This window comes from Neopelma chrysocephalum, unplaced genomic scaffold (assembly GCF_003984885.1).
Source record: "Neopelma chrysocephalum unplaced genomic scaffold, ASM398488v2 Primary Assembly neopelma1_146, whole genome shotgun sequence".
NCBI classification, from domain to species: Eukaryota; Metazoa; Chordata; class Aves; order Passeriformes; family Pipridae; genus Neopelma; species Neopelma chrysocephalum.
Window position 1 is genome coordinate 114,517 of NW_020897808.1, and position 8,836 is coordinate 123,352.

Genomic DNA, 8,836 nt, shown 5'->3' on the forward strand with positions numbered 1-8,836 from the left:
GTTGATCTCAGTGACCTTTACTAAGCTCCTGTCCTTTCCCAAGACAGAGAATTAGTCTCCCTTCTGTTCTTGATTTGAAGTGATAAGCTTGTTCCTTTGCCATGGGAATGGACAATGGATAAAAATCAATTCTCATTTAAGAAGATACAGCAGTTTGCCTTTGCCTTTTCCTACTGGCTGTATTGATTCCCTGAGCTCTCAGAGACACCATCAATCCTACTGCAGTCCAGCTTTATTTGAAAAGGAACTATGATGATGGGTACAGTTCCTGAGAAAAGTCTATTCTGTCTCCTCCTTGCTCTTCTGAGAGACAAACCAAGGCCATTTATCCCATCTGTGGTGGTGGGCAGAGATTCTCTGGAGGAGCTTACAGCCTTGTGTCATGAGAGTCACTGCAATGGAAATTTCAGTGCTTGTCACTGCAGGTCTCTTGTTTGTCTGGACCAGCAAAAGAAAAAGCAAATTTACTTTGAGGAAGAAACAGAAACCCAACAGCTTTTTCCTGATGGCATTTTAGACAGTATTTTCCTGATACTGCCCTGACTTTTAATTGCCTTGAGATAGTCAACGTTTGTAGCATTCTGTCCAAATATTGCTCATGTATCGGCCCTGTCTCCTAAGAGATTTTTTTATAATAAGAGATTGAATTGTCATTTAACTCATAGTAATCACCCCATTGGAAATTGTATCTGAAACGTTAATCTCCATGGACACTGTGCCCTGACTGTTCAGGGTAAGGAGAAAGTGGAAAGTCAGGTGCCCATGGCTTCAAACATTCATGCTCTTATAGACCACTAGGTAGAGTGTTCTCATCCCTTTTTCACAAACAGAAAATCAAAGACCAAGGAGCTCTAGTGCAGCAGGTTAGTTATGGCTCAGTTTTTATTGATTGTGGCAAGGTTAACTGGTACGAAAGTTCCCTATTCTCACACAACTATAAACATTTCTCTAATTGATTGCTTTGCAATTTAGGTGATTTTTATCTGTCCCAATGTAGCTTGGAAGTCACAATAACTGGTTACCACCATCACTAAAACAAAACTATGACTTGGTTTAATGACTTCCATAAAGGCAGTTGGGCACACTGCGATCGGTCTATTTCAAAAGCGTTGCCTTTTTGCTGCACAGCTTTACATTAACTAGCAGAACAGAAACCCTATGCATAACTAGAGTTCTTATGTGCCTCAGTAAGAAAAAAAGTTTCTTTTTCTGTTTTTGTCTGGATATATGTATTTCCCATTCTGCTGTCCCAACCTATCCAGACTCTAGCACAAGCAATAGTTATTTGTGTTGTCCTTTACCTGGTAATGTATTTTTCCCACAGAAACTCTTCCAGCCCATTAGTACACTTCTAGATTAGACATTAATTAAGGTATCTTAATTAAACTGGGGCTTGAATCAGGTTTGACATCTTTCCAGGAAAGATCAAGGTAGTTTGGACACTCTAAAAGAAAAAGAGCAAGTCATTTGGTCCTGTAATGCAAACAGTGTTAGGCAAACCTGACATCCTCTTCCAAAGAATGCCCTATCATATGTCTTCAAGCGTGCAATGACAATGCACCCCTATAGTAAGCTGTGTAGCCAACAATTCTGCCACAGATATGTCTCCTGGAAGGGAAAAGCCAATGGACCAATGAGCTGTGGACATGCCTGTCCTGCTCTTGTGTCTGCCTGAAACACTTCTACCATGACTTACTTATTTCCACGGATATCTGCACTCAAGGGTCTTTCTTCTCCTTCTACCAACCTTTCATTTCACACCAGTGGGGATGTCTCAGGAGGAAGCATTACACCTTTTAGCACGAGCTTATGAAATATGCCATACCCTGTCTTGGGATGCAGCTGTAGATGCAAGGCTGACCAGATAGGTCCAGGCTGTCTGTGTTGAACTCCTGTCCTAGTTTCTAGACTGACAAGTTTGCAAACTGAACTGCATTAAGCACCGTCTTTAAACCAATCTTTTTATACACATGAAATAAGGTGTCTCTTTAATTTTCCCACAATTTATGTGGACAACAAAGTCCATAGAGAAAAAAACCCCACAAAAATCCACAAGTCAAGGAGAAAGTTTCATCAGGTGCCTGAAGCACTTGCCATTAAGTAGGATTTATTTACAGACACAGCTATAAGAAATCACCCATTGCATGCATCTAAACATTCACTTCTGGATTTCAAAACTCAAAACTATTCTGTCATGTTTCTTTTCAGTGAGAATTCCCTGCTCATTTTCCCTGGGCCTTATAGATAAAGACTCTGATATTTGCAATAAATATGGGACTGGTACGAAAAGCTCAATGTGTCCTTGCTCGGTGCTAGCAATAAAAAACACTTTTTATGGATAATGAAAATTTCTCTGCTTTTCCTGCAGAATTTTCTCCACACTTTCTAATTACTCATAGACTTTACTTGCAAATGCTCTTATTCTGCACAAATGGATATATGCTAGGTTGTGGTGGTCACTTGCACTTGCTATTGTGTCAGAATGAGCTCAGTTACACTGTTTTGGGAACATTGGATTTGATTTTCTTTTTTTCCAGAGACCAAAAAACCAAAAGGGCTGGTGACAGTGCAAGGCATTTATAAAACCTAGACTGCTATTGCTGAATGCAGGAGAGTCCTGAGATTGTAGGAGCTGTCACTGGTTGACCATAAGAGTTAAGCTTTCGAACTATTCACAACTGCATCTTAGCTTCTTATTTGAAGGTAGGTGCTAGGCTTCTGTAAAATAGTTATTAGTCCTTGTAGAATAAACCCAGCTATACAAGGTTCACTGGGCAGGTATTGGCAGTTAGATCTGGTTTTTTACTGCAGTGGAAACACGTTAATTATTTAATGAGTTTTGAAGTGCTTAAATGTGTTTCCTTCTCAATGAAAAATTGATGCTATAAGGCAATGAACAGTTTGTTTCTGCCCAGTCAATAAGCTTTTTAGACATATGAAAATAATGTTAATCCATAGGGGAGCATTAAGGATCAGTAGTATGCTGAGAGGAAGCCTTTCAGTTTTTCTTATTTGAAATTTGCAAAAATATATTTGAAAACTGCTGAAATGAAGAAATTATCAATGAGATTCAAGGAACAAGCTAAGAAACTTGGACCACATTTTGGGGGATAGTTTTTAAAGATTTCCATTTTTCATTAACATCTGTTGCATATGCAGAGCCATGCAGAAATAAGCTTAAAAGTTCTAGGAGCTAACAGTGATAAAGAAAGAATTCAGGGAGGCTTTACAATGAATAAATAAAGGAAGGTTTTCTGTCACTCAAAAATAAAACTTCCCTGCATTTTCTTCTCCTTAAAATTACTCCAAATATACACTCAAAGGTGTTTGGGTTTTAATTTTTTGGCAGCAGGAAGCTTAAACTCCTCATTTGTCCATCAAGGTCCATGCAGAGTATTGTGCTCTGGCTGTAGTGTTTTGAGAAGTGATTAATTATTCATGTGCTTTACACTTGGGAGAACCACCCGGGAGAACGCTTCGCTTCGGTGCGGGCTTAGGGCAGGTGACACATGCAGAGGGAAATCTTGTGTTCCTCCTGCACTTCAGAGTGCACCCCAACACATGCACGTTTGAAGGGAGAACTGTAGTGCTCAGAAGTTTCCTCGCAAGGAGAATTGCACAGGAAATACCACTATAACATCATTTTGCTCTTGTGCTTCCTCAGGTATCTGTTTTTAGCAACAGTTGGACACAACATGCTGTGGGAGGTAGAGATGACCCTGTGTGGCCATTACCATGTCCCAAAACCTTGCTGGAAAGAAGTCTATACATTCAAAAGGAAATGCAAAACAATGTATTTGTACAAATCACAGCTGGATTACAAAAATGTTAAGGACTTCAAGCAGTACATGGTTAGGTTGGAATCCTCAATCAATATTAAGGCAAGCTCAAATTTAGCAAAAAACCCTGAAGCTTCTCCCTGAAAATGAGTCACATTTAATAGCCCCTTCCTCTACAGACAACATAATGAACACACATTTTAAGACGAACTTTGATGTGCACTCACCCTGAGTTTTTGTTGAGTAGCCCTGATTCAATACTGAAATTGTGTTCAACTTTCCACCCATACTAAAAAGAATTAACCAGTTCTCATTTTATTTTGTAGTTGAATTTTATTAACATAGAACTCCATCCTGCTTGCTGGTGGGGCAGTGGGAGGAGCAGTAAAGGCCTTGCTGCTGTGTAACCACTGCAAAATAACAAAAAACCAGTTTTAGTTTAATGGTGTGGTTTGAGTACAGCCAGCAATGCTGTCTCACTGCTCTCCTGTGCTGTCTTTCTGCATTTTATTACCTTGACTGTGAACTCCAGAGGGAGGGCTCCCATTTTTGTCTTTTTTTTCCTGTTTGTTGTACTGTAGTTCTTGAAAAGAACCCCTATATGTTGCTTGATATTATTGCAATTGATGAAGATTAATTAGGGTGACCTGTGAAAGTGACTTTTCTTTTCACTTAATAGCTCTGTTTTATTAAGTGATGAAAAGAAAGAAAACCTATAGTTACACTTCTTCGAGCTTGTTCTGTGCTTATTTTTTTTTAAATAAAAGTCCTATTTTTTTGGGGAGGGTTTCGGATAACCATGGGTAAAATAAAAGCCAGAAAAATGTCTCACATGAAAGTTCCTGTGGCCTTGTTGCCAGAACTTAAATACCTGAGTTCTCTGTTTCGTATTAAAATAATTCTTGGTATATCTCACTCCGCAGAACAACATAAATAGATCTTTAAGCCATAGGTGGTGAGCACAGGTGAAGTTATCCCAACCCAAAGGAGGCACTGCAATATAGCTCGACATGCTCCTGCAGAACTGGCATTATTGTTCCAATTCTTCACCTGTTGTCCATTCAGCTGAGTCAGTGCCTCATAAGGTCAAATTCACTTCCACAATGGAAACAGAAGCTACTATTGGCAATTTGTTCTTTGCCATTTCAGCCTTGTGACTCGTCAAAGTTGTTAACAGTGGACTTTGTCAGACAGAGTGGTAAGGGGTAACCAGTGGTAAGTTTTCTGAAAATAAGAGGAACTTTTAATTACCTTTAAAGAAAATAAGGCTGAACTCCAAACACCATATATGTATATTCTTCATTTTCAACACAGCAGTTCTGCTGGAGATTACAGGAAATCTAGATACGGTGACAGTGATGTTGCTCCTATGCCTTTTTCAAAAATGTCTAGATGTATTACAAAAGGAAGAAAATTTATGCTAAGAAAAATGTTTCAACAAATCCAAATTCTCCACAAAGGGTATCAGATTTTCAACAAACTTCTCAATTTTCCTTCAGGAAAAGCAAATGAAAAAAAAATGCCACTTCATGTCAACTCAACTCAAAAAAAAGTTACTTCTGTACACCAGATGGTTAATTAATGATGTGATTAACTTCACTATATAATTCTCTATTTTAGCACACAACCTCCTGGAAACAGTTCAACACAACCACTAAATTGTAGTGACAAATGGGAGACTCAAAGTTGAGCTATGAGAGGATTTGGGACTAGACCTCTTCAGTGAAACAGCCTTACCGTCCACTGACAAATGGAAAATAAGGCATTGCTTTGAGAAATCAGAGGCTGTCAGATCTTGTGCTGCTCCATAGCAAGGTATAACATAGTATTTGATGTATTATTCTGAATACGATGTGAATGGAGAGAAAATGAATTTAAACCCACAAAGAGGTGTGGGCCAAGAAGGTCAGCACTGTGCCTCTGGGCACTGAGCAACCACCTTGTTTTCAGCGTCATGTTTCACATGAGTCTCATTTCCATGACAAGGAAAGTCCCTCTTGAACAGCAGGATGTTGTGATCCTGTCTGCTTTGACTCTGATGACTCTCCAGTTTGAAACTAGTGATCTGCCCATTATGCGGCTCTGACAGTGCAGGGAGGTAACATGTGGGGGTCACCACTGTGAAATCAGTGCTAGACTTTGGCATCAATGTTACTCAGTGCAAGCAAAAGCAGGACTGGCAGGTAGGAGTTATGGCCATAACTGCATGCCACATCCACGACACAAAATTTGGTGGCATTCAGCAGCTCTGTGACACCAGGACCACACTGACTGCTTGCTCATGTGAGACTGTGCTAACGTAAAACTTTTAAAATCACAACCAACACAATTGAAGCAGAGATATTCTTGTTCCTAGGTATGTAACCCTGCAAATGAGCCTGTCTCTCCACTGTCAGCGGCGTTCACCAGCCCTGGAAAATTATTGGTGATAACCTTTTTGACTGACTGCTGTCCTGTGCAGGATTGTTATGTCAGACCAGGTAACTCTTGAAACAAGAAGTACAATGAACTTTAGACAGTATAGCTCCCACAAAGTTTTCTACAGCTCTTCTGCAACTTAGCTATGCTTGCCAGTGGTTACTCCGTTACTTTTTGAAGGGCAGCGGACATAGAGGTGCACCAGTTGCTATTTATTCTTTTATGCGTTTAGGAGCACTTTTTTCTTCAGAGTGGTGCCGTGACTCTCACAGGATAGGGGAAGGAAAAATCTTTTAACAAGGATGACCTTCAGACAGCCTTAGTTCTGAATGTGCTCCAGTCGTGGCAGCCTTTCACCACACTCCTCTGGAATTTCCATATTAATCCACACAAAAGGTGAGAACATAAATACGCCTAATGCTTTCCTGACTGCTTTGCAATAGCACCTAAAGATCCAAGAACTTCCTGGCTGCAAGATAAGAGGAGATAATGTCTCCTTTTTAGCACTATTTCACCAGAAATACAGATTGGAAAAGACCTCCTGAATTGCTTTTGTGACTTTCCGAATCCCACAGAGAGATTGTATTTTAAAAAATGCTTTAAAAGCCTTTTTCTCCCACAACTTCTTCTTCTGGAGGATGGTGAACAGCTAGAAACAATGCAGGATCTTTGTGATATGAGTTGCATGACTGTCTGACAGCAGAATTTTCTCAAGGAAGGACTCAACAATTTATGCAGTTGAAATCCCCAGCTCCTATGCTAAAGACAAAGGGTAGCCAATTTAATTAGCCACAGCCTTGAGGTGCATAATTCATTATCAGTTTTACTCATATAAATATCCTGAATGTAAAAGAGATTGGAACACACATGCCTAATCAGGAAAGCGGCTCTGTAAGTCTGATTTTTTTCCTTGCTCTTTAACTGATGACAAGGGAAAAACCCCAACAAAACAACAACCAAAAAAACCCCACCCAAACCCAAAAGAACCCCCAACAAACCCAAGACAATATATTTGATTAGTATAGTGGAAAAATATGCCCAAAGAAGTAATTAGTAAACACTTCCCTGAATCTTTGAAATTTCTTCTGGCTTCACATGCAAATACTCTTCCCTTCTAACACAATATTTTCATGCAGCATCGTGGCAGTGGCAAGAGTTAGTCACAGAAATGAAGAAAAGCAAGGACTTCAAGAGGTCACATAGACTGTCCTCTTGAATCCACTACAGAATTAACTGTATCTGGATTCACTAACATGTTTCTTAAAACCCATTTTAGAGAGTCCTGTCACCAGATACTCCACCACATCTCTGCCTATCAGCCACCATGATCAGGACGAAGATTTTTCCAAATATTAAGTGTCATCTCATGTGCTCTAAATTAAGTTAATTGTTATTTATTTTGACTTTGAGAAGCAGAACTGGTTAGGAAGTCACTTTGCAGGGAATTTCAGCCTCCAAATGATATTGTTATCCCAGACCAGAGAAAGAAGCCAAAATGACATTTTTTTCCTCAAAGTTAAAATGTTTAACCTTGGATTAGGATGACCAAAATGTTTTTGAGAATGTCAAACTCTTTATCTAATTATCCTTTCACAATCATCTGCATGAAATCATTCAAAGAAAATGTTTTAGCATTAGCAGAAGGGTACATGAAATTATGTGCTTTGTCTTTCTGGCTGAAATTGCTAGTGAAACTTGCACATTCATGTGGCTTGATTGTTTCTAAAAGAAATTACATTCTCCATTGGAAGATTTCCCCAAGTCATTGATAGATTGCAGTCAACAGATAGCTTGGTCTTTTTTTTTTTTTTTTTTGCAAGGACAGTGACTGTGGCTAAATAGCTTTTTTTAAAAAAATAGAAGCTCTCCTGTTATTCGCAATGAAAAATAGTGTTAAAATATTTCATGAAAACCAACAAAGACTAGTATTTTATGAAATTCTACTGAAGTTATTTTACTATTATCACCAATCTCCAAAACCGCAGCTTCAGAATAAATCTAGACATATATGTATGAAACTGCCAGAGCTGCAATAGGGGCTTTGCACCAGAGACCTTCAATGTAACGCCATTGAAGTCATTGGTGTTGCATTCTTTGCTGAGCTTCTTGAATTAAACATTGCTAGGGAGGGGAACAGCAGATCTACTTTCTTTCCTTTGAATTCTGAACTGAAAACTCCTTGCAGCTTATGAGCATGCCTATCACTGCACACTGCATCATTACTGGTGAGAGATAGGGCATAGCCCCAGGAATGTATGTAGAGATCAGGAGAAACCTCTGGAAAAGAAACTCATGGAAAAGTCAAAATGCTTTCTAGTTCAATGCAGTGAATTGACAGAAACAGCTTGTAGTGTGTGAAACAAAAACCCCACCTGTTTTTAGGCTGTGTTTCCAATGATAAAGCTAAGAATTACGTGCAGCATGATTTAACAGACTCTGATCTTACAAACTTCAACCTTGGACTCCTGCACTCCCAATCAACCCACATTACTAAGTCAAGATTGCTGCTCCTCTTTTAACGCATAGGACACTTGATCTAGATGCAGACAGAAATAAAGTCCTGTTGCACTGCTGCTCTTTGCTGAACCTGCATTTCCCACTCCTGCCTGATCTAAAGCTGATTTATTGCCTCTAGAACT